The sequence below is a fragment of the Crinia signifera genome, chromosome 2, assembly GCF_055691185.1.
Source record: "Crinia signifera chromosome 2, ASM5569118v1, whole genome shotgun sequence".
In the NCBI taxonomy this organism is placed as follows: Eukaryota; Metazoa; Chordata; class Amphibia; order Anura; family Myobatrachidae; genus Crinia; species Crinia signifera.
In genome coordinates this window covers 134,727,799-134,755,480 of record NC_139218.1, presented here as the reverse complement: position 1 = coordinate 134,755,480, position 27,682 = coordinate 134,727,799, and the positions used below count along the sequence as shown (strand labels likewise).

The following is a 27,682-nucleotide window of genomic DNA, read 5'->3' as shown; positions in this document are numbered from 1 at the left end:
TTTAAGAACTTGTCTCAGTAGACTACTATTCTCAAATTCACTAAAAGCACCTTTATTTATTAACAGTTTCGGTACTTGTGTATTATCACGGCGCACATCGCATCGCATACCACTGATTAAGGTATGCGATGGACCAGATTTCAACCTTTTTCCGGGCTGAGTATACATTTTTAAAATCTGGTCACATCGCATGTCATTACAATGGCATGCGATGCGACGCAATTTCCCATTGAGTCCCATGTTAAATGGCACCCCCAGACCCGATTTTTAATTGTACACCCATCCTGATGGGTAATAAATATGTAAAATGCCCCCACATTGTTAACAGCCCCCCACTGTCAACGCCAACCTGAAGCGTGGCGAGAGCAGCGAGCACGTCAGGGGCGGCGGTACGCGTCCTCCGACCTTTTCATACCCCCACTATCCACGTCGGCGTGGAGTTGATTTTATAAAGTCTGGCGAGCGTAGCGAGTCACCGAGCCTGAAGCGTGGCGAGCGCAGCGAGCCCCGCATTACTTCACAGGTATACGCGTCCGCTCACCACGCTTCGGGCTCGGTGGCTTGCTGCGCTCGCCACACTTTATAATATCAACTCACGCCGACGTGGATAGTGGGGGTATGAAAAGGTCAGAGGACGCGTACCTCCGCCCCTCGTGGGCTCGCCACGCTTCGGGTTGGCGTTAACAATGGGGGATCATTTCACATACTCATGACCCATGAGGGTGGGTATACAATTAAAAATCGGTCAGGGGGGCATTTAACATGGTAATAAGGCATATGGGTGCCTGTACAATTAGAAATCTGGTAAAATCACATAGAATCGCATCGCATGCGATCATATCACATGCGATGCAATGCGATTTTTCACCGTACAATGCCCTGCGATGGAAATTGGGGGCGCCGTGATAATACACAAGTACCGCAGTTTCTTATATAGTGCACACATATTCCACAGCGCTTTACAGAGTATAGTTAAACATTCACATCAGTCCCGGCCCCAGTGAAGCTTACAATCTATATTCCCTACCACACATATACACGCACGCACAGACATTCTAGGGTTAATTTTGTTGGCAGCCAATTGACCTACCTGTATATTTTTGGATTGTGGAAGGAGACTGTAGTACCCGGAGTAAACCACGCAAACAGGGGGAGAATATACAAACTCCACACAGTTAGGGTCATGGTGGGAATCGAACCCATGACCTCAGTGCTGTGAGGCAGTAATGCTAACCACTACACCATCCGTGCTGCATCTTTATAATACTACTGGTCTTAAGGCCCATACGATGCTTATGCAGTTCTTGTTCCACATGCCCTTCCCAACCACTTCAGGACAGAAGCTGCTGCAGCAGGTACAGAAGATCCCGATACCTACAGTGTTCGAGTCACAGACCATAAGTCGATAATTAATTTCAATTTGTCAAAAGCTTTGTAAAGTGAAAATGTTTTTCATGTAATGGACCCTTATAGGCCTTTAAGGGTCCACTTAAGGGAGTCTGTTTATTGTGTTGTATACAGAAAGTTATAAGCTTTTCAACGACTTATCACAATGCATGAAAGCAACAGAATAGCATGGACCCTTATGACAGCACCCTTAAGGGGTCGTCCGATTAAACCCATCTTCGAACTTAGATCATCCCTTAAGATGATAAAGGCAGTGTGCAAAGTTTAAAGACGTTTAAAGCATTGGAGAGTTACCGTGGAACATCCATACCCACAAACATCATTCAATTATACTTCTATAGATAAACACAAACATGCAAACCTGTACCTCTATCATACAGTAACATTGACAATGTTTATTAAATGTCAAGAACGGAGACTGAACGTCCATCATGCACTGTAGCCACTACCCCCTCCCAACTACTAGAAAGTGAGAAGTGAGTGAATGAGTCAGAGGCAGAGCAGGAGGGAGAGAGAGACTGAGACAATGGGTGTGGGTGGAGAGAGAGAGAGAGAGCGAGCAGGAGGGAGGGTGTGGGGTGATTAATGGGGAGGGAGAGGCCTCAGCTAGCACTGCAGATAAACCTGCCCGGAATATTAAACCCTGCACAGGGATCTCCTGCTCATGACACCCCCAGCATCCACACAACAGGGGATGAATCATTTCGCTTGTACAGTACATCCATCCTCAAATAACATCTAGACACAAGAGATTTAATTCCACCTGTTAAGTAGTTTCTGTAAACATGATTTGCATACAGTCATTCAGGACTAAATGGATACGGTAACTCTCTGCAGCAACAAGGCATACAGTTTAAGGTTATCCTAACTATGTCTGCTTTCCTTATTAAGACAACCATTACACAATACCAAGCAGATCTGAAGCACACATCCCCAATATTTAGTAAATAATTTTGCACTCTGCAGCACATTATTTATCCTTCCTCTGCCATCATTTCCTTCCTTTCCTAATCCTCAATACTTTGTTTTCACTCCCTTCTGTTCCCTGTATCTTTCCAGTACTGCATAATGAGTACTCCTCTACTGCCTTCAGTAGAGGAATAACATTCCACGTTAACCTTCTTTCATCGGAGTCTAAACAGCATCACATTCAGACTGACAGTACTGTACCCTGATGCACGCAATAACAATCAAACATGTGTGCAGATAACCAGGCTTTCTGCTGACACCTACAATTTAAAGGCGTGCCTATACTTGTTTCCCCTTTGCAACAGTTCTCTTCCCAATCATACTGAATAACATGCACATCAATATCCTGTACAAAGCAGCTGCTTCCTTTTTCATTCAATCCTATGAAGACAGATAGCTCCCACATCTAATTATTCCCCCACTCCTACACCTTGGAGGCAGCAAGAAGAGCCCACTGGGAGCTATAAGTAAAAGACATAATAGGTGGGGGTCAGAAGGATTGGACCAGTCAGATGTTCTGTTTCTTAATGTCTTCATACTAATTAGGTAACTTGGTAACTGCCACTGTTGTTAAAAAAAAAAAAAAAAAAAAAAACCTTTAGATCTTTAGCCTATACTAGTGTCTAGTTCAGGCATTCCCAACCACGGTCCTAGTGTCTAGTTCAGGCATTCCCAACCACGGTCCTCAAGGCACACCAACAGTGCAGGTTTTCTAGATATCCAGGCTTAAGCACAGGTGACTTAATTAGTATCTGAGGGATTCTGATTAAACCATCTGTGCTGAAGCCTGGATATCACTAAAAGCTGCACTGTTGGTGTGCCTTGAGGACCATGGTTGGGAATGCATGGTCTAGTTGTTTTTTTGTTGCAATCTACACATGCACGCAGGCACCAGTGTGCGTCGCGACTGCAGTCTATTGGGGCCTATACACAGAGTGATTTTTCCTATATTCTAAATGATCTAACTAGGGGCAGGATGTTCTAACATCTGCAGCTCTGTTTCGCCCCCCTTCACCGACCACCGCATTCTTAATGATCGCATATGCTCTAAAACAGAGGTGTCCAAACTTTTTGCGACGAGGGCCAGATTTGGTGAGGTGAAAATGTGTGGGGGCCGACCATTCAGCCTGACATTCTTTGAATCATTAATCACATCAGAATGGTCCCCAACTCTGCCTCCATTCACTGTATGTCCCCCAGCCTGCCCCCATTCACTGTATGTTCTCCACTCTGCCCCCTTCACATTATATTCCCCTGCCTGACCATCCTTCTCTGTATGTCCCCAGCTTGCCCCTCCTTCACTGTATGCTCCCCACTTTGCACCCATCCACTTTGTCCCGTAGCTTGCCTCCCCTTCTCTGAATGTCCAGGGGTTGGACGCACACTCACCCAAACACATCTCATGAGGCAGCTGACACCTCCTCACTGCTGCAGACAGCAAGGTAAAGGCACGCTCGCCGGGACCCCACCTTTAGTGTCCTGTGCTGCGCATCCTGCATCTGATGCTCCGCCCGCTTCTGGCTGGAGGCTGCGGGCCACTTGAAATGATGGCACGGGCCGCAATTGGCCCCCGGGCCGGACTTTGGACATGCCTGCTCTAACATAAGCGATCATTAACGCAAGGGACAGCTCTTGCGATAAGAGCTGTCCCTTGCGATGCAGCGCCGATGCTGGACTTCTGCGCACGGCGCCGGCCGCAGGGCATGCTGGGAGGGATCCGTGATGGATCCCTCACACAGCGCTGCGGTAAGAAGCCCATAGGCTTCTGCAGGGATCGCCAGCTCTTGCTGGCAATTCCCTCCGCAGCGCTGCCACTGCGAAGGGGGGACAGAGCACTTCTGATAAATGTAGTAAATATCATATGAAAGAAATGTGTTAAAAGGTGTTAAAAGACTATAGAAAGCTAGAGAGGACTACGTTAATGACCCTCCGAAAGACAAACATCATCGTGCTGGAAGAGCAATACTTTACAGCACAGTGTAATATTCCCTAAATCACTAACTTACACACTCTAGACAGAGCATCAAATCTTATACACGCTGACTGAAAGTCTATATTGCTCAAACACTAAATTTATTTATGCAAGTGGTTTACCAAGTGGGAGAAGACGGTAATACAAGCATCCACTAGTATATGGTTGTACAAAGTCAATTTATATTACAGTATAGTGCATTCACTACAATATTATTCCATTCAAAATGAGTATTTATAATGAAAATAAAAATATGCCTTAGAAACTTTGTTTATGTGGATCCGTTATTAAGAAATTACAAGGACAGTAAAATCGAGGAGTTCCGCAAAACAGCACAGATATTAAAATGTACAATCTGTCATGGGCCGAGATAGTTAACCACCATTTATCAACATTACAGTAGAAGAGAACACCTAATTTTCATGATGCAAGTACATTGAAAAAGGTCAGAGCATGTGGCCATCTGTCTGACAGAAGGAGGTGCCAGAGAAACAGAACTTCCAGGGAAGGAATGGTTCCTGTTATACACAGCATTTAACAGGGTTTCTTTAAAAGGGAGTAAAGAGATTACACAGCATTCTAGAGGGTATGGATCATTGGATAGACACCAACTAGGCCGACAAGCATTAGGTCGATATGGGTCATCAGGTCATTGCCTATTTCCCTATAGATTGTAAGCTTGCAGGCAGGACACTCGTACCTTTGACTGTCTGTAAACACCCAGTTTGTTGTATCACGGTCTCCTTTTGTAAAGCACAATGGAATGTGCTGCGCTATATAAGAAACAGTTAATAAATAAATATATAAATAAATAGGTTGACACAAGCATTAGGTCGACATGGGGTTATTCTTTTTTTTTTTTTACCTAAAATGTCGACATGGACACTAAAACATAGCACTGCGTCCCCTCGCCATGCTTCGGGCACACTATTTTATTCTCCCACCACGCCTAGTGGGCACATGGCGGATCCCCAAAAAAAGGTGAAAAACCCCATAATCGACCGTCGACCTAATGACCCTGTCGACCTTCCTGCATGTCGACCTTGTGATGTCAACCTAGTGACCGTATCCCACTGTCTTATACCATTTTCCACCAAAATCCCGGATCACACACCCGAGATTTTAGTGGATCCTCTCCACGGTCCCCGATACAACTGCCCAGTTCCACTGAAGAGGGAAACCCGGGACAGCATGGGATAGGGGTCTTGGTTCCAAGGTAAGAATCTTAGATCTAGTGACTATTTCCACTGACAAAAACCCTGGGTCGGTGCGCGTTCCCGTGCAAAAATCCAGGATTTTTAAGCTGGTGGAAAAGGGATATAAGAGGGATTACATACATTTAAACAAAAATAAAAAAAATTGGTTTGAATTTTTGGTTGTGACACACAGTCCTATTCTGTGACTGATCACTAAAGAAAGTGATTCCTTCCCCAGCCGTAGTCATGGTACAAGGCGTATTGCAAAACACTTGATATAATAAGTAATTAGATACCTCTGGTTTAACTGCATATAATCAGTAATTACCACTTATATTAACTAATATTGAGTGTCACCACTAGCATTACCTTTGTTAGGATTATAAACATTAGTATAATTTAAAAAGACATGTCCCAAGTAGCAGGATGTAGTAACATATTACATTGTTAAAAATAAACTCGTTGTCAGGACAACAATGATAGAAGTGTGTGTGTGTGTGTGTGTGTGTGTGGGGGGACCATGTATCAGGTACATGACAACACACATATATTACACATGCTGTTTCACTGCACTGCAGTTAGTTCAGATGCATTTTGCATGTCTGCAGGTTCTATGACATAGGCACGCAGCATGCAAGTGACATGAAAGCAGTACAGCCAATCAGGTGTCTGGATTCAAATGGGCACTCTGGTCACCATAGTAGGTAGACAGCAGTGTGAGGCTGCTGGTGTCCATGAGACTCTGAGGACAGCAGCAGAGTATCAATAAGCCCACCACCAATTGGTACCAATTTAGAACTGTGGAAAATAAGTGTGATTATTTTATTGATTCACAGCTACTTACAGTATGTAGCGAAGCAAATTCCATTGCCCTTCACAATTGGTCAAAAACACAGGGTTTTCAAGGGTGGACCAACAAGTACCTTTGTGGCGTTGCTGAGGAAAGTTGGTATTACTATCGTGTACTATCATCTTTCAATCAACGCCATATCAATTTTCAGACTGATTTATAGGTTAGTTTCTTTTTCCACCGCAACAATGCACCAGGTCCCTCATTCGGAATTGCTGTGGCCACATTGCATGAATTGCGCTATGAATTGTTGCTGGATCCACCGTACTCGCCCTCCTTGGCTCTTTGTGACTTCTTTCTGTTCCCTAACCTGAAAGCGTGGCTTGTGGGGAAAAAATTCAGCTCAAAACTAGGAGGTCATTATCAAGACAGAAGCTTACGCGAGTTTAATAACGCAGATCAACAAAAGTCTCAAAAGAAGAAACAAGACTTTTGCACAGTGCTGTATCTCTCTAAATCTTTCATATATATTGCAGCATTGCAATATTTGAATAAAAGAGCACAGCTATGCCAGAAACATTGATATTTTTGAGTATTACAGCCGAAATCATGCATACAGGGAGACGGTCACCGGGATTTTTTTTTTTTTTAAAACACCACACACAAACTCTGCTCAGCCATAACACTAAAAAATGACCCCTCATGCCACCAAAATATATCTGTGAAATCACAGCTTGGACATCATAAAGGCAAGGACAAGATCTCTGAAGGCATCAAGAATTAGCAGCAGGTCATTTAAGTTTATCAATTTGCAAGGTGGTTCAGACTTGTTTTTCCAGCACATCGCACAGATGCTCAATTAGACAGAGTTCTGGGGAAACTGAGGGCCAAGTTCACACCCTTAACTCTTTGCCTTGTTCCTCAAACCATTCCTGTAGAAGTATTGCAATGCGGCAATGAGCTGAAAGAGGCCACTACAGGGAATACTGCTGTCAGAGTTGCACTTGGTCTGTAGCAATGTTTAGGTAGGCAGTAAGTGTCAAGGTAACATCCACATGAATGCCAGGACTCAAGGTTTTCCAGCAAAATACTGAACAGAACATCAAACCACCTCACCAGATTGCCTTCTTCCCATAATGCATACCGGTTCCATCTCTTCCCCAGATAAATGATGCACATGCACCCGGCAGTCTACATGATGTAAAATAAAACGGGATTCATTGGACCAGGACACCTTATTCCATTGCTCCAGGGTCCAGTTCAGACCCTTTTGTACCCAATGTTGTGCAATTGGCATTGGAGAGGGGTCAGCATGGGCACTCTGACCAGTCTCATATGCAGCAAGCTACAATGCACTGGAGGATGATTCAAATTATTTTTTAATGATCGGCCATAAGAGCAATTCAATTGATGCTCTTTTCGGGCATCCATTGTCTAAATAGACAGAGATTAGGGTCAATAAACAGCTAATCCAGTCTAATGTCCTGGTCAGGGAGCCCAAACTATGAGATTTGCACACATTTCTTCTTGACCTTCAGGAGGCACCAAGAAGAACTGTCACACCCCTTCCATCCCCCCCCCCCCTCCTACCGCAACACATCAATTTCAAGAATAAAGGGCCAAATTCTAAATCGCATCGCTCCCCCGAGCAATGTTTAGCATCTGCGCATTTATGCTCATGTGCAGACGCCGGGTGTGAACGGGCACGGCAATCGGCAAGTTCGCCATTCCGTTCGCACCCACCAGTGTGAGCGGGGGGGGGGGGAAGGGGCGCGGTGGGTGGACGCACCCATGGGAACGCCCAGAGTTTCAGGGGTATTTCCATGAAAACGCTGGGCGTTCCCATGTAAATTTGGCAGTGACACCTGCCCACCCTGGGATGTCAGCTGCCCACCCTGTTCCCGTACACGAAAAACAAAGGCACCTGAGATTGCCTTTGTTTTGCATGTACGTTCCAAATCATGCAATGGTTGGCTAGTGAGGGGGGGGGGAGAGAGAGACAGGCGACTGGACAAGCGGCATTAAAATCACACGCAGGACTGCGAAATTCGCAGCACTGCATGTGAACCAGAATCAGGCTCAAAGTGTATACTTGCTGCCTTATATATCCGACTCTTTCATAAGTGCCACTGTAATGAGATAATCAATGTTATTCAGGTCAACTGCTCGTGGCTCTAATGTCAAGGCTGTTAATCAGGGTTTGTGTGCAAAACTGCATAGTTTTCTTTATTTTTGATAAAAGTTCAGACCCCCAAAATGTTGTGTACCAGCAGTGTCTGTAATTTTGACAGAAACTGTCAAGCGTTGGCCACCATTCTAGCTGCTGCAACATATTGTACATTGAGGGCTAGTCATTTGCCATGTTAATTCTGACAATGATTTTCTAGTTTTAGTTGCTTACTTTAAATCTCGACAAAGCAATAAAATAAAATAAAAAGATAAAATTGGACTTTAAATCAACTACAATTGTGTCAGTGGATCTCAGGTTTTTAATCGACGGTCCATACACACATGGGGGATTTTAAGCGATTTTCTGTTCAAATTTTTATCCCAACCTTTTGCGCAGTTTTTTTCTCTTTGTTGTCTTTCTTGTATATGTCCTTGAGGAGTCTGAGCAACTTCCCATATAAACCGCAGTAATTGGTTGTAGGAATCTTATTTTTATTGTATTGTTTTGTCTGATATATAGCGCCAGACCGTTTGTCTTTCTGGTTCTAAGCGATCTGACTAGATCTTGGCTACATGCAGTCTAATTTTAGCCGACATTTTGAAAACGCTTTAATGATAATGCTTTAATGAAACCATAATAAGTTTTACTAAAGAACATTTCTCTAAAATTTTATTGAGGAATTTTGATGAACTTTAACTATATATGTTTAGTATTCTGGGCTTAGTATGTGGAGAATGTGGTACTGACTTACTATAGTGATCCCAAATACCATATACAAGTTAATGCCTTCAAATTTTGTTTTTCCTTCACAGCAGGCCATATTTATTTACTGCCAGTGTCTAGAACACAATTATTATTTTCAAACGTAAAAACCATACCAGTGTTAATTTTGACACAGATTAAAAATCAAGGGGGATATTCAACTTTTCGGAATATTGGCCATTCCGAAGTCAAATAGACAGCCAGAAAATTTCGGAATACAAGCGGATTGTTGAATACACAGTTATTTAATTGAAAATCGACATGGACTCTACAATTCAGCAGCCGGTTTCAACAATGCAGATTTGATTTATCAAAAAGTCAAAAATGCATGCCTTCAAGGCAGTCGCAAATGGCCGCATTGAATAGATGTGTGCCGATATTTTCAACTGTCGGAGATATCGGCTCACATTGAATCCCCCTTGTAGCCTTCATTGTTGTTTTTGCTTTGTTTTAGTTAGGAATAAGTCCTGAAATATAAAACTGTAGTTGACAAATAGTTTGTCCAACTTTTCATGGGTCATTTGGAATTATAATGAAATATTACAAAGTCCCCAGACATACTTATTAAACATGTGCTTTCAATTTGTGACAAAAACAATAAATAAAAAAAAAAATCAGTCTCTGGCTGATGTTGCCAATCATAAAACTCACATTCATTTCTAAAAATTACCGGTAGATAAAATTTCTAAAAATTAGATTAGGCCCAGCTCTACGCAAGTACCTGATAAAACTGTGTGATACATTCAAAGATTACGTAAGTGGAATTTACATAAATCATTGATAAACATACTAAAAACCTCCATTCAAGCATAAAGTTCAGACTTGAGTTTATTGGCCTATCTTCTACATGTCTTATCAAATCTTACTTTTCAAGAGAAAATAAATGCACTTCAGAACCTGAAATACAAGTTAGTATACATGAAAATACAATCAATTTGCTACATATCTGTAACATTAAAATGATTTCCACGGCTAATGACTGTCGGGATCCCGACTGTCGATGAATCATACCACACCCGATTTCCACAACCTCCTTCCCTTTACCTCAAACTAGTGACAAATAAATGCAATAGTCAAAATGATTTCAGCTTTTTAGTACACTGACCATTAATTTAAGAACTAGGTATTATTTGATCCATTGCATAGGATTTCTTTATTTCAGCTGTTAGCAGATGACCCAGTACAAGGGTGTACTGAGGACAGCTACAGCAGATAAATGGCAGGATCCCAGGAGGAATCTATAGATGCAATTGGCTAAGGCTAAGCAATTTTTTTTAGAGCAGCTACTGCAATGACAACACCGATTTGGATGGTTCAGGTGTCATTCGATAGGGTGTGTGATGCATATGAGCAATAAGGTCCCAGAAGTTAATAAGTGGTCAGGTTGTTGTGTAAAACTCCACCTCCAAAAGCATCGCCCACACAGAACAATATTTAGATAAGAAAGGTAAATACTGCTGTATCATTGCTACATTCTATATTATAAAATGCTAACGCTAAGTGTTTTGTATGCTGACATTACGGTTATTTGTGCCTCCGCTCTGACGAGCTGGTGACTAGTACGAGCATAAATGCTATAAGCAAAACTTCATTTTGTCTTTGCATTCAGATGGTCTTCACAGAACACTAATAATATAAAGCTCTGATCTCTAGGTTATTTAATACCCCTTTTACACCGCCGAAAAATCCGCGCGGGTCGGGCACTAAACGCCGGGTCGCACCCGGCTTGAACCTGGGTCTAAAAAAGCCGGGTGCGACCCGGCGTTTTGGTGTAAAAGGGGTATAATTTTGCATTGTCTCTAACTCTGAATACACTACTGTTGTAAATATGTAATATTATTATCTAGGTTTTAGAAATCACTGATCGGACTACTCTGTTTTTAAATAGTTATTCATGTTTCCCAAATTCTAGCTCCCACCCCATGCACAGGAGAATAAAAAATATATACAATATTTTATTGTAAATCTCAGAAATGTTAAGCTATTTAAATGATCTGTACCCGAAATAGGATTTTGTTGTCACGCTATGCACAAAAGTGTCCATTCAGTCACTTTTGCAATCACATGCTGGTTTCAGGAAGTTTTGTAGGACTGCGCCTTTAAAATTTAACTCCCCCTTCTTTAGTCTGGGTACACCACAGTCAGAAGTGTGTCTTTGTGCTATTTTTAGCAGTATGACTGCAAGAGATGGGGGAATCCTGCCCTGCTGCCCCAGAAGAGGTGGAAGGATGCCAGAAAACGAAGAGTATACTCCAGACATGCCGTGAAGGGCTTTTCTAATGGGAAACCCTTAGGAAAAAAATAATAATAATAAAATCAGACTCCCGATCCTTAAAGCCCTCTAAGGATTCAAGATAGAACACATCATGCAGAATCACGTAGCTAAAAAGTAACCAAAAGAAACACAAAAATATTGCCTAGGTCTTCATCACATCTCTAAATTTCACATGCTCCAACACCCCCCAGTCTCCTGGTAAGACTGCAGGGCCGCCCACACATGAGAATGAATGAGGAGGGGATTGTTGGATGGCTGTGTATCCATGGAATTGATGCACCCACCCAACACATTTTAATACCTGCACAAACATATGCATAAACCAGCACTCTGTACCTAGATATGAATCTGCTAATTTTTACTGTACCAACTTTCTGTATGATCAGGGAAGGAGAAAATGCTATGTGTATTTGAATGGGAAGAGAAAGACGAGGAGTAATGTAAAGATACAATCAGTAAACCAGCAAGGAAAGACTGTTAAGACAGTGATGCATAAAATAAGCATTTATTCTATTAAATAAAACATGAATACAGACAGAAAAAGAGATTGAAAAAGGAATTGTAACAACAGGAAGGTGTTCTGATCATACATATGTTCTAGACACACCCTGTTCTCTTTAGTCTCCTGCGTCTGTATCACACCCTCCATTGCTGCACTGCAAGAGTTAAAAATCAAACCACAGTCTGGAAAACATAAAGCAGAGCTCCCAGCATGCCTTGCTCCTGAGAACGAGGGGGCCGTGTTCCATTTATAAACTGTTCCATGCTGTAAGCAGGTCCAGTGACAGAGAGAGAGAGAGAGAGAGAGAGAGAGAGAGAGAGAGAGAGAGAGAGAGAGAGAGAGAGAGAGAGAGAGAGAGAGAGAGAGAGAGAGAGAGAGAGAGAGAGAGAGAGAGAGAGAGAGAGAGAATATAATACACAAAGTAACAGAGTAAAAAAAAGTTGAAATGGGATTAGCAAAAAAAAAAAGTTATATTTTGTCAGTTTCATATGATGCACTAATGGAACATAAAATACCCATGAAGATAAGCCTACAGAAAGGGTTAAAGAGAGCAGCATAGGAAAACTATGTAATTGTGATGAGGATCTATATGGGAATCACACTTTTAGCAGAACTAAAGTTGTTAGTCCATTTTATCAAGAGGCAAGTACTGTAGATTGCTAATATTAAAAATACAATAAATAATAAGAATATTAGTAGTAACAATAAAAAGGTACATAAAGCATACAACACATCCTTGCCTGAGCCTCTCCCCATCTCCTTTCTCTTTTTATAACACAATTTTGATCTCTGGTGCTAGGCGACAACCAAATGATATAATGAATTACAAAAGGGAGCTGGCTTCTGGCCCAGACACTTAGTAGTATGTGAAACGGACAAACAGAAAAAAAGCCAGAGAGAAAGGCTGAATTAGGAAACATAAACGGGGTTATGCTCAAAAGACAGAGAGAAAAGGGATAGAGGAAGGAAGTGTAGTGGAATATGTGTTTCTGGAAAGGGGTCAGAGACCAGTTTAGCTGGACAGAAGGGAAGTCAAAGACACAATGGTGATAATAAAAGCAAAGAAAACAAAACACACGTTTGACATTGCATAGGTTAGTGTGTGTCCAGACTAAACTTAAATGCAATGTGTTTAAAGATGTAAAGCGGCCAGATCTAAGTACACGTATAAAGCAGTGAGTGAGGGAGGGAGAGACAGATCAATGCTCAGTTTTAGAGGGAGGAGTCCTGGGGACCTGTCAAAACATGTCTGGCTTTAGATGGACATTGTGCTCCAAGCTTTGGAGATACAGTTGGCAGTTCATGCTCAGTAATCAGCTGTTCTATACACACACTCATTCACTAACCTTCTGCAATTTCTCAATCATTCACACACCTACTCTGTCCAATGGTGGAGAGGAGGGGGGGGGGGGGGTTGTTTTTAATTATTTTTAGTCATTGCTCACACAGAAAACAAAAGCATTCTCCAACAAAACAGGTTTTGATCTCTCACTTACACCAAGCAAATCCACACTAATTATGCGACATTCCATCTAGCGTAAGCAGCTAAACTGCTCCTCAACCAAAAACAAGCATCACTGTGGAAGTCAACAGGGAGCACAAATAAAGAGGAAAGACGACCATCCACACCGGGTTCTAACTGGTGAATTTCTCCTGCTGCTTAGAAAACTATACCCACACATCCGATGGTCATTATAGCCAATGGGTGTGGATCAGCTCACAGACCATGGGGGATATTCAATCTCTGCCAATATTTTCGACAGTGAAAATATCGGCAGTTCAATATTCAATCACGTCTGGAATGCGCCTGCTACGGACCCGCTTCCCTATGAAGAAAAATCGGTATTATCGGAAACTGATGTTAATTAGCGAATCTGCTGTCATTGGTTTACTAAATGGACACCTTTTCGCTGATCCATGGACTTTCCGACACTCGTAGCATTGAATTCCAACTGTCTAGTTATAATCGGAGCTGCCCAAAACCATCCAGGATTCCGACTGTCGGGCTTTCTGACAGTCGGGTCCCAGATTGAATACTCCCCACGCCCCACCACCATGTCTAGATCGACAGTCAATAGGTCAACATGAAAAACTTTACATGTACAAGGTCAATTTTCACAAAAGGGAAACAAAAAACAAAAATGCGTCATGGAAAAAGTCGACATGAGCTTCGGGCCACTTTAGAGTCCACATGGATGATAAAGTATAAAAATCAATAAAATGAAGGAGGTAAATAAAAATCATGAAAAACTAATTTTGATCTTTTACGTATGTCGACCTTTTGTCAATGTTGACCTTGATGCAAGTGGACCTAGACATTATCTGCCAGCCATCCAGATATCATGGTCAACACCACCCTTTTTCTCAATCTTTATACCAGACCCCACAACACAGGTAAATATTACACATGACTTTCACATAATGCAGACAAATGTCACAGGCACTTACTGCACATCCAAAATAGTGCTTAGAAAGAGTCAGTCGAGTTTGATGCTACAAAAGGATGATTTTATTTACATCAGATTTCTTTATAGACTAACCCTATTATGTACTAGTTAAAAGCTCATGTATATCAGTTGCTTCATTTAATGCAATTAGACCAAAGTCACTGTCCGCTAGCATCTTTCACCTGTCATGACAAAATTATGATGTCGTTTGTGACTGCTGTTTGTTTTAGGCCATGCAACATGGGATCTGCAAGCAATTATTATTATTTTTGACATCATTTACTTATATGGTTCCAGCTTATTCCTTTGTACTTTGATCTGAGAACATCACAGCATTAAAACAAGTCTGCCTGGGTAATAACAAAGAGGCAAGAGAACCTACATTTTGCTATCCATAGGACTGTATATAAGAATTCCACTGGAAAAGTGCACTCTGACAAGAGATTGCATATGGCTAAAGCTGTACATAGCGGTGTGGGTTTTCTTCTCTCAGCCTCCTGCACCTACAGGGTCATTCACCCTGAACCCTCTCTCCTCTTCTCCTCCTTTGAGTCTCACTCCATCCATCTGTACTACCCCTACCACCTCCGTGTCGCTGCAATCTACCGTCCCCCTGGCCCTATCTCCCAATTTCTTGACAACTTCACCGCCTGGCTTCCACACTTCCTCTCCTTTGACCTTCCTTCTGTCATTCTTGGTGACTTTAAAATCCCCTTGGATAACCCCGGTGATCCTGGCACCTCTAAACTTCTCTCTTGTCCAATCTCGGTGGACTATTTCTCCCACCCACATCCAAGGACACTCCCTTGATCTCGTCTTCTCCCGCTCTTGTTCCCTTACTGACTACACTATCTCAGCTTTTCCTCTTTCTGACCATCACTTCATATCTTTCTCACTCACTGCTTCCCCCTCTCCAAAGCGCATTGTCTCACGGCATAACGTCAACACACTTGATATTGCTGCCTTCTCAGACACACTGTGTCCTCTTCTCGTCCCAATCGCCGCCATGTCATGCCCGAACCTCGCCGCCTCCCTCTATAACTACTCCCTATCTTCAGCATTGGACTCTGCCTGCCCTCCCTCCTCTATCCCCCTTCGATGCTCCAACCCCCAACCGTGGCACTCGCCTATCACCGATTCCTTAAAAAGTGTTCTCGCACTGCTGAGCGCTTCTGGAAGAAATCACGCTCCCTCGCGGATTATCTCCATTTCAAATCCATTCTTTCCTCCTTCAGATCTGCCCTTGCTCTGGCCAAGGAATCCTACTTTAAGTCCCTCATCCTTTCCCAATCATCCAACCCCCACCGTCAACTCCTTGCTCTCCCCCCCTCCTCCAACTCTTCCGTCCTCCATCGTAGCCGCTGATTTTGCTACCTACTTTTCAACCAAAATCTCCTCTCTCAGGACTGCCATCACTGCTGCCATGACCTCACCCTCTCCCCTCCTACATCTCCACTCCCCTCCATCCCACCCCTGTCCTCATTTTACCCCACCACTGCCGCTGAAGTCCATTCTATCCTTTGGCATCACTGGCACGGTCTTCTCCTGGTTCACCTCATACATCTCCGATCGCTCCTTCTCAGTCTCCACTCCAAACTCCTCCTCTCCTACAACCCCACAGCCAGTCGGTGTTCCCCAAGGGTCAGTCCTTGGCCCTCTCCTCTTCTCCCTCTACACCACCTCTCTGGGAACCTTCATCAGCTCCTATGGCTTCCATTACCACCTTTATGCTGATGATACCCTAATCTATCTCTCCTCCCCTGACCTATCCCCACCACTCTTGTCCATTGGTAGCCAACCCTAGCCCTCGAGCGCTACCAACAGTTCCCTTTTTTCAGACAACCTAGCTGCTGCACAGCTGCACTCATTAATCACTGACACATTTTAAAGATACACAGATGGAGCTAATTAGCTCACTTGTGATTCTGTGAGGAGACCTGCAAAACATGCACTGTTGGTAGCTCTCGAGGACTAGGGTTAGCTACCCCAGCTCTTGTCCAAGGTCTCCGAATGCCTCACGGCCATCTCAGCCTGGATGACCCAACGCTTCCTGAAACTAAACATGGATAAAACTGAACTTCTAATCTTCCATCCCCCGAACATCCCCTCTTCGCCAACTATCTCCATCAGCACTGTTGAAACCGAGATCACCTCCACCGACCAAACGCGCTGCCTTGGTGTCATCATTGACTCTTCCCTCTTTCACCCCCCCCCCCCCCCCCCACATTCGTGCTCTCTCACAGTCTTGCCGCTTTCACCTCCGCAACATCTCGCGCATCAGACCATTCCTCTCCACTGACGCGACCAAAATTCTCATTCACTCTCTTGTCATCTCCCGCCTTGACTACTGCAACATCCTTCTCTCTGGGCTACCTTTCACCCGCCTCGCCCCTCTCCAATCCATTCTTAATGCTGCTGCTAGGTTCATCTTCCTCTCCCGCCGCTCTACCTCCGCCTCCCCCCTCTGTCTATCTCTTCACTGGCTCCCCATTCCTTTCTGGTTTCTCTTTAAACTCCTCACAACCACCTACAAGGCTCTCTCCTCCTCCACTGCTCCTTACCTCTCTTCACTGATCTCTATCCACACTACCTTCCATCCTCTTCGCTCTGCCGCTGACCTCTCACCAAATCACCTCCTCCCACTTCCGTGTCCAAGCCTTCTCTTGCGCTGCCCCCCTGCACTGGAACAACCACCCGCCACCCATCAGGCTTTCTGATTCCCTTACCTCCTTCAAGTGCTCCCTCAAAACCCACTTCTTCCAACTAGCCTATCCCTTCTCCTCCGAACCTCTATCCTGTCTACCCTACCCCTCCATCCGTTCCTACTTATCCTATTGTTTTTCGTTCGTCCACCCACCTCCTTTTAGTATGTTAACTCTTATGAGTAGAGCCCTCCTTCCTCATGTACTCACCCTACCTCTTTACCTCACCAGTGCTCCTGTCCTGTTCTTCCCTTCCTCTACTTCAACTTCAGTCTCCTCGACAATTTCGACACCTACTTCAGAACTGATGCAGATTTTAGTTCTACCTGCTATACCCCTATTTATGCTGTATTTTATCAACACACCCTGTACATTACCTTGTAATTTGTTTGCTATGCACGGCGCTGCGGACACTTTGTGGCGCTGCTGCTACATCAGCAGAGGCAACACGGGAAGCTGACATGAGCAGAGGCAACACGGGAAGCAGGGACATGTCCCTGCACCTTTCACACCAGCCAGTAGTCCGGGAAGGACCCGGGAGTAACCCTGCTACCAAGCCGGGTTGGATTGCCGGCAAATTAGCCCGGGATTTTGTCCCGGGAACCTTTCACACCAGCGCTAGTACCGGGTTGTTCCCGGAATCAACCCGGGAAATTAGGCTGGTGTGAATGGGGTATTAGATAGGCTCTCAAACAAATAAATACATTAGGCCCTCACCCCATTCCCTCTGTTTACACTATAGACCAGGGTTTCCCAACCACGGTCCTCAAGGCACACTAAAGCTAGAACACACTATTCGATTTGCATGAACAATATCCACGATAAGGATATTATTAACAGTATTATTGTGCATATTGTTCAGAGTGTACCCACTATATCAATAATGATGTGCACTCCCGCGGATTGTTAACGATGACCCTTATTGTCTGAACATGCAGTGAAATCTGACAAATGACTGCATGTTCGGCGGGGGTCCCAGTGATCGTTAATGATGTTGGCAGTGCCGCATGTCGTATAGTGTGTTCAAGGCTTCACAGTCCAGTTTTTTTTTTTTTTAGAAAAGCCATACTTGAGCACAGGTGACTTAATTAGTACCTCAGTTAAGGTCCAAACACACTGAGCGATTTTTGCCCGGGACCCTAGGTTTACAAACAAGGTTGGTTTGGACAGGGTAATATAAGAGCAACAAGAAGTTACATATGTATATCTTTGGGGAACGTCTCACTATAGAGCTTCTTTGTATTTGGTCACTAATCATAATTTCATACAGCAGCTACGTACGCTTTCTAATGGGGGTGAAATTAAACATACATGTCCATACACAAAACACAACTTTAACACATGCACATACAAAGATCCAACCTACTTCCAAGTATGTAATTGGACCCATAGAGAAATACAGGAAGAGCATGTATGGGCAGCACGTCGCTTACAAAAAAAACCTAATAACAAATATGAAGAATTCAACTCTATTAATGTCATCAGGAAGATGGATGAAAACAACAAAATGGCCCCAAGGTCAGGCAGCCCTGCCCTACATCATGTTGTGATTTGGTGGGGAACACTCACACCAGAGAGGGGTAATATATCGAGCATGTCTACAACTGTATTACGACTGACAATGTATTGTATTAAAATTGTAAAGGCTCTCAAACATCTGTTATGCAGGTATCACCAACAGCATGAGCCAAGAATGACACAATCAAAGAACAAATAAACAAAGAACTCAACAATATTTATACTCAAATTGCCCATGCAAAGAAATAAATAATAATAATTAAATACAAAACAGAGAAGGCATATAGACTTGGCACATACAAAAACCATGCCATAAATATGCATATGCACAATACAAAGCACATAATATTAAGTTATTCATTCATTGCAGTAATAAAATAGAAAGCATTGACTGAATTTCAACACAAAACCATATGATGGGAAAAACCGTATACCAGGCATCATTTTAAAAATGTAATCTAATTCACGTCCAAAGGTCTAAACAACTATGCACGGCCATTAGCTTGCCTGCTTTAGCAGAGATTGGGATAATGGAAAGCAGAGCAGGTGAATGGACATCTGTCATTAACAGGCAACACCAGCTATCCAACCGTGACCTCAAGGGCAGCAGAAAAACATTGGAATGACAAAAATTGTGACCAAGAAAAGGAGGTGCAACAGAAGTGTGATTTATGAGGGAACAGATCTGGAAAAGACACAGAAATGCCCTATACAGAAATGTACTTAGCAATTACATAACACAAGCATTTTTGTTTCACACAATAATCTTTATAGTCAACTTGCTACATAAAAATTAACAAATTTTGGGAAAAGGCTAACAGTGCATACACACTGAGCGGCTTTCCCCCTGCCCAGCGCCGATGGAGGGGACGGCTTTGCATAGCGCAGCGCTATGCAAAGCCATCGTCAAAGCCGCTCATCTGCTGGTATTACCAGCAGATGAGCAGCTTTCCCAGGGATGATGCGGAAGCGCGCAGCAGCTGTTTTGATGTGATGCTGTTTTGAGCGTATTTCAGCTCAAAGTCGCCCAGTGTGTATGGGCCTTTACAGATACCTGGATTCCATACTCTAGACTGCATTTATTGAATAAAACGTGTAAACAAAACTAGTAACACTGATTTCTAGCACTGCACTACTACTAATAAAGACCCCTTCTTTCAGGATAGTGAGATCAGTGGCGTAACTATGAATTGGGCGCCCCCCTGCCGTTAATGAATTGGGTGCCCCCTCCCCCCGCAGCACCCCATCCCCCGCCCGCAGCCTTACCTGTCTTGCTGGTCCCGGCTCCCTTGCTGGCTTCATTCTTCTGTTATGGAGACGGACCAACACAAGATGTCCGCCCCCATACAGCAGACAGTTTCAGAGAACTGTCTGCTATATGGGGCGGACATTTTATTGTGGTCCGTCTCACTAGCAGAAGAATGACCACCACTGAAGACAGGTAAGGCTGCGGGCGGCGGATGGGCGGGCAAGCAAGCGGCGGATGGGCAGACGGGAGGGGGCTAACTGTAGCATCACAGCCCGCCCCCCCCCCCCCCCGGGGGGGTTGCGGTGCTATAGTTACGCCACTGAGTGAGATCAGTCAGCTTTAAAAGAAAAATCGAAATTAAGATACTAGGTCATGAGTACAAAATTATTCCAATACTTTGTTCTGAACATAATGGAGGGGAATTCAATTGTAGCGCCAGCAGCCAAATCTCATGTATGACTGATAGTGCTATTCAGTTGCTGTTCCTGTCAGGCACGACCAGCTATCTACACCAGCATTCCTCCATGGGGACGACAAGCTGAAATGTTTCAAAAGCAACTTCTCACGTTGTGCCCATTAGTTTAGTCAGGTTTAGCTGCTTTGCACAGGAAATGGCAAGAAGAGGAAGAGAGCATGAATGAACAGAGTGAGAGAGGTGGGGGGAAAAAAGAAAGGATGGGAGAAGAGTCAATGACATCAAAGTAAAAGCGGCTTACACATGGGGCGGACATGAACAATGTAGATCGCACAGCATATTGCGCTGTGCAGCGATCTGTCAGTGTTGTTTGCTGAGCAATCAGACAGGGCCACAGTTCTCCAGTGAGAACACTGGGTGGCGATACCCTATAGAAGCCTATGGGCTTCTTTTCGCTGCCCGACACCTCCGCCGCTAACCCCCTCTAGCTTACCTAAGTCCAGGTCCTCCTGGACCCAGAAGGTAAGCCCTTCCTCCCCCTTGTAACGCAGCCGGACATCCTTCTGGCGGCAGGGGGGGGGGGGGTCGGCTTAGCTGTCCCCAGTGTGAGGGGAGAGGCAGGCAGCAGGGAGATGATGGAGACCCCCCGAACACCGCAGTACAGGTATCGCGCGGGGGTGTGTGTGTCTCCGTCACCGCACCGCGATTCCAGCCGCATATGTTAGTACATATGCGCTGGCATCGCAGCGGGCAGGCGGCGATGTATTTTAATACATCCCACCCCTAGTCACCGTGTTTAGGCCCCATAAGAGTGAGATGGAGGGAAGAGTGGAAAAGAGATAGAAGGAAAATGAGGAAGAGAGAGATCAGAGGAAGATAAGGTTGGGTAACAAAGAAAAAAAAAACTAACAAATATGAAACATTTTGCTAGCATCAGAGAACGATGATTGATCTTGGTGCTGGGCTAGCCCCCAGCGTGGCGATCAGCGGGGGTGATCGTGGTCATCTCCAAGTGCTGCCTCCGTCTACACTGCGGGCAGTGTAAACGGTGCAAATCCCGGATCCGACCTGGCTTGGATCCGTGTTCCAAATGATTTTTGGTGTAAAAGGGAAATTATTCACAACAGGGAATACCTGGTTGAAAAATGTGTTCTTAGTTATTTATTTACTAAGATGGGAGTTCTATTGAAGATGGGATGTTGCTATTGGCATCCAATCAGATTCTATCTATTAAGTGCTAAATATATAAAAAGAGTGATTGGTTGCTATGGGCAACATCATATCTTCAATAGAACGCCCATCTTAGTAAATAAACCCTTAATGCTGGCTACACACCAGAATGACTTGGCCTCAATTCCGATACAATATCGACCGATTGTATGTAAATTGGGCATATTTGGGCATATTTTGGATCCGATTCCGATCCGATGAGCTCCAGCAGATCGTGCAAACATCGTATGGTCGTCTCACGATCATGATCGTTCTGGTGTGTACCTAGCATAAGACTGGACGTGAATCAATCACAGGAAGAGAATACCCAATGCTGGACTACCCTCTTCAGTCATTCACTATAAATATTCAGCTGTGGGTACCCACAGATGGAGAAAAGAGGATAGGCAGGCGTAGTATAGCTTTACAATATTATATAGGATTCAGCAATACTATCTTCTTATACACATGGATTTACTAGTATCACAATTTGAATTCCCCTTGCCCAGCGTACATAAACACAGCTCGTTCCCCTGCAAACATGGAGTAGGATCACTGGTTTTATATCACCTACCAATACAAATATAATTAGGATCACTAGTATTAGCCTAGCTTTGAGTGAACCAATTTATCCGATCAGCAGAACAGCTCAGTGAGATTCATCTGCTTATACATACACGCATGGATTTCAAGGGGATCAAAATACAGACAGCACACTCAAAAGGATTTAGCGCTAACAATATTAATTACAGCCCAATGCACTCCAAAATATGACGTCCTCGTCCTCATTAGACAGACATGGGGAATCCCAGCAAAATGCTTTATCCAAAGATATCTTGTTCGCTACGGCTCACTTTCCTCTGAAGTAGGCCAATTCTACTTGTACAGTAGACAACTCATCTTTGAGAAATGTATTCCATCATTCTCTCCTTGGTTAAGGATGGATTCCTCAAAACTGAACTACAGGATGTATAAAGCTATATTGGCTATTTGTATTAGTTACAAGTCCGACTGCATCTGCCTTATTTTGAGACACAGTAAATGCAAATCAAAGTCAAACCAAAACAGGATCACAGGACTATGTCAAAATGACAGTCATGCGAGTGTGTGCACATGTGATAGGGAATTTGTAATCGAAGCTCATTTCGGCAAGAACTGATATGAATTAGAAAAAAAAATCTGGGGATTGTGCAGCGCCATGGAATATGCTGGTGCTATGAAAATAAACAAATGGGGTTTGTTTGTTTGTTTGTTGTTGTCTATACTCAGTATGAAGAAGGTAGCATAAATGATCTATAAACAACAGATAATTCTTACTACATAACATACTATTTAGGCAGACAGCCACATTCAATATTCCAAACACATTCCAGGAAATAAAAACTAAAACAATTTAAAATTATTATCTTCCAGCAGTACTTTAATACATAATACAAAAGGCAACAGATTCCAGCACAGACACAGCTACTGTACTTGGAAAGTCTGAGCAACTTTTCCCACTGGGAACAAGATCTGGTGACAGGGAAACCCCAAGCCTTCCGGAGGCAGACAAAAAAAAAAAAAAAAGGGGGGAGGTCAATGTACAGTATAGCACATAATTACTTGGAACTAAAAAAAAAAAAAAAAGTCAGCCCAAACCGGGGCCCTGATACTGCAGTTATTATGTTACAACCAAACACTTAATGCAAACCATGGCAACGCTTACCTAAATATATCGCTGCATAGGAGGAAAAAAAAAACCTGTCACAAATAAAGAAAACAGAATTGGATAAGATTTGCTTATAATGCTACAGTGACATAAAAGGCGAACACATGTTGCTCTAAGGTCCACTGAAGCTCAGCTCTCAATGCATCATTATGCAAATGCTAGAATTCAAAATTAAATTTTGTGAAAATAGCATACTGTATATGTGAGGGCTATATGGTGAGCTCACATACACCCGCACACTTGATCAGATCTAATCAGTGTATTAAATAAGAAAAAGCACGTCCATGCAATCTATATAAAAGAGCTGTTACAGCATGATTACACAATTATATATGGAGTATATACTGACTATAAATAATTGCACAGCATTTCCATAGATTCTCCGTACATTGGTGCTTAGTATGCTATGCAGTACACACACACACAGCTGCATCATGCTGCATTATGTTTGTTACACACTTTAGTAAATACTTGGTAAACATACACCAGACACAAACCCACATATTTTGAGCACACCAAGGAGCACGCCCATACTTGTACACGTTACCCAATGCAGCACAGCTACACTGGGTGGTGGTTGGAATGTAAGTTCTTCAGGACAGGGTCCTGCATGCACCGCAATATGTGTAGCCAGCTTATAATGTGCCCGGTGTGGGCACGCACATGCCATCTCGGGCACCGCACACATGCCGCAGCCTGGCATGCTGCACCTCAGTACCTGTAGCGTGGTACAGGAGCACATCCGCAGGCTTACAGATAACGAGAGCCGTGGTCGGGGACATGGCAGGGCGGGCACGTATGTGGCACTTACCGTGGCTGCCCCGGGAGCGGGCACTCCGGGCTGCGGCTGTCACGGCACCGGTATACCGCAGCGGTGAGGCGTATGGGGGAAGGATGACAGGGGACTAGGTGTCAGCTCCTCACCCACCGGTAGCAGCAGCAGCAGAGCTCGTGTCGGTACCAAATCAGTCTCGGGCAGACACAGCCCCGCCCGGGGGCGGCTCCCGATACGGGGAATGGGCAGAGCGCTGCGTCGAACAGGCCGTCTCTCTCCGAGTCCTCAGTGATTTAAGGTGGCCTCGCTGCTGGCTGCTACTGGGTACTGGCCTGCCCGCCGTGCATTTAAGGTAGAGCTGCAGAGCACGGCCGCCGGTGTCTGGCTGTCAGCGTTACTCTGCGTCATCCGCAGTGCCAAAGGGCGATCTCCAGCTGCTGTGGAACTACAAGTCCCAGGCCCAGCGTTTCTGTGCAGCTGGTTAATATCAGTGTAGCTGCACATCATGAGGAGCCCTACAGGTTACTCTTCCACTTTCCCATCTCCCAGCCAGGTGCTGGCACTATTTGTGCAGAACATTCATAGTCTATGCCATGGTATTTTTATCTCCATTTAGGTTCTGCTTCACAAGTTATAATACCTTGGGCGAGATGCAACAAACAAAAAATGCTGTAAAAACACAGTTTTCGGGGGTTTTACCGCATTTTCATAGGCAGCAAAGCCCCACCGTTGGGGTTTCGCTGCAGGGGGGTTACGCCAGTGGGCTTCCCGTTGTGTCACCCCGTGTGCACCCCGATGATCCACGCTGCCCCCCCCCTCACCTGTGACTGGGCAGCCTCCGGCTGTGCTACCCAGAACAGTGACCTCCTCCCTGCACCGCTTCAGGAAGCCGGGTAAGGGTCCAGGGATGGAGGGGGTACCCGCTGCATATGGCTGGCCAGGGCAGCCGAGAGGCATGCTGGGCCCTGGTAAAATTTTGGGCGCGTGGCCTAATCATGGAAGGTATGGCCACCTCCTGCGATAAGGCCACCAACCCAAAATGATAAGGGGGTGAAAAAACATTCTAAAGTCGAGTGGAGAGTGTTATTCCCCCCCTCAGCAGCACACACCTACATCATGTGCTGTGCTGACAGCAGGCTCAGCACAAACTCTCACACTGTTGCTCATGCTGAGCCTGCTGAGATGCTCATGCTGAGCCTGCTGTCAGCACAGCACATGCTGTAGGTGTGTGCTGCTCCTGCCACCTGGGAGGGATGGAGGGGGAAGACGGTCCAGGGCTTCCGCTGGGCCCCTCCAGCTGGCCTGGGCCCGGGTAATTACTACCCACCCCTTCTCGGCAGCCCTGTGGCCGGCCACAACACAAAAGACAGCTCTTAACGCAAGAGCTGTCCTTTGCGTTAATAATTGCATATGTTAGTGCAAATGCGATTATTAACAATGTGAATGCCGGCGATGTGCGGCCACGGTTATTAGAGATTCCCGCCCCTTAGATTGGGAAGATGTGCAGCGCTTTGAAAAGCGATAATATGGAGAGTGATAAACCACCAGCCAATCAGCTTCTAACTGCCATGCCACCGGCTGCATACCTCACAACTGTTCAGCTTTCCACTGGGACGTTCCGCATCCTGCCTGGGGCCAGCAGTGTCCCGCGTCGGGGGAGGTGGGGTAGCGGGGGCGGTGGCAGTTGGGAGTCCTCCGGTGAATAGACGCTGTGCAGATGCGCACAACATCTATTTCCGCAGCAGAGAGGCTGGGGGCTGGCCATCAGCTTACAGAGCCGCTGGTCAGGCCCCCACAGTGGTGAAAACGGAGCATGGCCTTGCGGGCGTGATGTTATTTGCACACCATGCCCCCTTGCTGCTAAGCCACACCCTAATTTCAAGCGTGCGCAGCTGTCCCTCTTTCTGTCTCTGTAAAGTTGGGATTAAAAAAATGACAAGTAGGAGCTGATTGATTGGTGGTTTATCCCTGTCTAAAGCCTCCATATACACACACACTACATGAGAGGGGCCGCAGCCGATATAGTTAGCCATATCGGCCGCGGGTGTCTGATATGGTTAATGTATCATTCAGAAGCAATTTTCTGAGCGATATTGTTACAATATCACCTAGTGTGTATTTGAATTTAAGCTGGGTACAGATTGGACGATATTCCTAATGATTTTGCCGATTCTGTTTACAATATCAGAATATCATGTAGTGTGTACGCTTGATGTCACTGAACATGAGTAGTCCTACGCATCATCAGCAACAATCCTCCTGCAGGGAGGATAGCACTTTCCCCAGCATGGGCCCCACTGTCACTCATCACAGCCGGCATCGGCAAGTGAGTATACCCTGCTGGGCAAGATGTAGACATATCAGCTTAAATATCATTGAATGAGAGAATCAGAAACTGAGAGATTTGGTAAGATATCTCCAGTGTTATTTAAAGCGGCAATCATTTACACTGCAAAACCAGTTTGATTTTGCCGTGTGAATGATTGCTGCTTTAAATAAAACTGGAGATTTCTTACCAAATTTCTCAGTTTCTGATTCTCTCATCCTATTACATTTCACCCATCATCTATTGTATACTCGGCTTAATATCTGTAACAAAAATTTGAAGCGATTTATGCTATCAGTCTTCATGTATGGCGCCGGATCCATTAAGCATCTCATTTTGCATGTAATGCATCCCACAAATGATTGCAAGCATATCAGTGTAAAAGTAACACCATACGCTTATTCAATTGCAATTATAATCGTAGGACAGCTATCCCTATAGGAGTTGTCCGTTGCTATCTAAGGATTTCTGGACTTCTAACTGTTCTGTGTATGCTTGATCGGAAGGGAACACTGTCGGACAAATGCAGAGAAAGTTTCTATCGGGTTCAAGCTCTGGGAAGTTTTGCATTCTGACGGTTGGTGCATACGAGGAATACTTTCAACCTCCAGCATTTTCAAAGGTTTGACTGCGTTTTTGCCTTGTACGCATTCTGCTTATAGGGGCCAATCCATAACCCATCGTTGGGCTGCATGGCAGCCTAAGCGATTATCTAACGAATGCGCAGGTGCACAGATCATAGTACACAAAAGACAGCGATGGCTTTTCTTTGGGGGCAGGGGATAGGCAGAGCTGAAAAGTGTTCCTGACAATAGGGGCATGTCTCCCCCCATTTTCTAGGAGTGACGTAGCTAGGGTCATCATCTAACACACATTTGCTGGCCTGAGCAGCATGAACAGGACGGCCATCTTGCGTAACCTGAGGGACTTTGGGCCTTATTCTGATTGCATCGCTCCCCCGCAGGTTTGCACGGGGTAGTGATGTTTGGTGTATGCGCATTTATGTGCATGTGCAGACACTGGGTGCAAGCGGGCACTTCAATGTCCTGTTCCCACCTAGCAGTGGAGTGGCAGCAATGGGCTGCCGTTGGGCGTTTCCAGGTAAATGCACCCGTGATACGGGTGCCGAGGGTGGGAAGCTGACATCAGGGGATATCAGCTGCCCACCCACTTCCCGCACAGTGCGCTTGCAAATGTAAGACACCGGAGAGGTGTCCTATATCTGCGAGCGCTGTAGAAATCATTTGATGGTCGCCGACCATCGAATGATTTCTCCCCCGCACCCAAGGC

The 27,682-nt window shown here is 44.7% G+C and overlaps 1 protein-coding gene across 5 annotated transcripts in view; it reads right to left on the bottom strand.

The window, feature by feature from the left end:
• The window catches only part of ATP2B4 (ATPase plasma membrane Ca2+ transporting 4), a 150,487-nt gene extending 126,106 nt beyond the window's left edge, over positions 1–24,381 (bottom strand). For 4 of the 5 annotated variants that reach the window (XM_083172854.1, XM_083172855.1, XM_083172856.1 and 1 more), the window contains exon 1: positions 24,103–24,378. The gene's annotated coding sequence lies outside the window, so the exon portion shown is untranslated. Of the gene's footprint in view, positions 1–24,102 lie in introns of all 5 variants that reach the window. The other variant, XM_083172858.1, reaches the window with a different exon arrangement.
• Between the last annotated feature and the right edge of the window lie 3,301 nt (positions 24,382–27,682).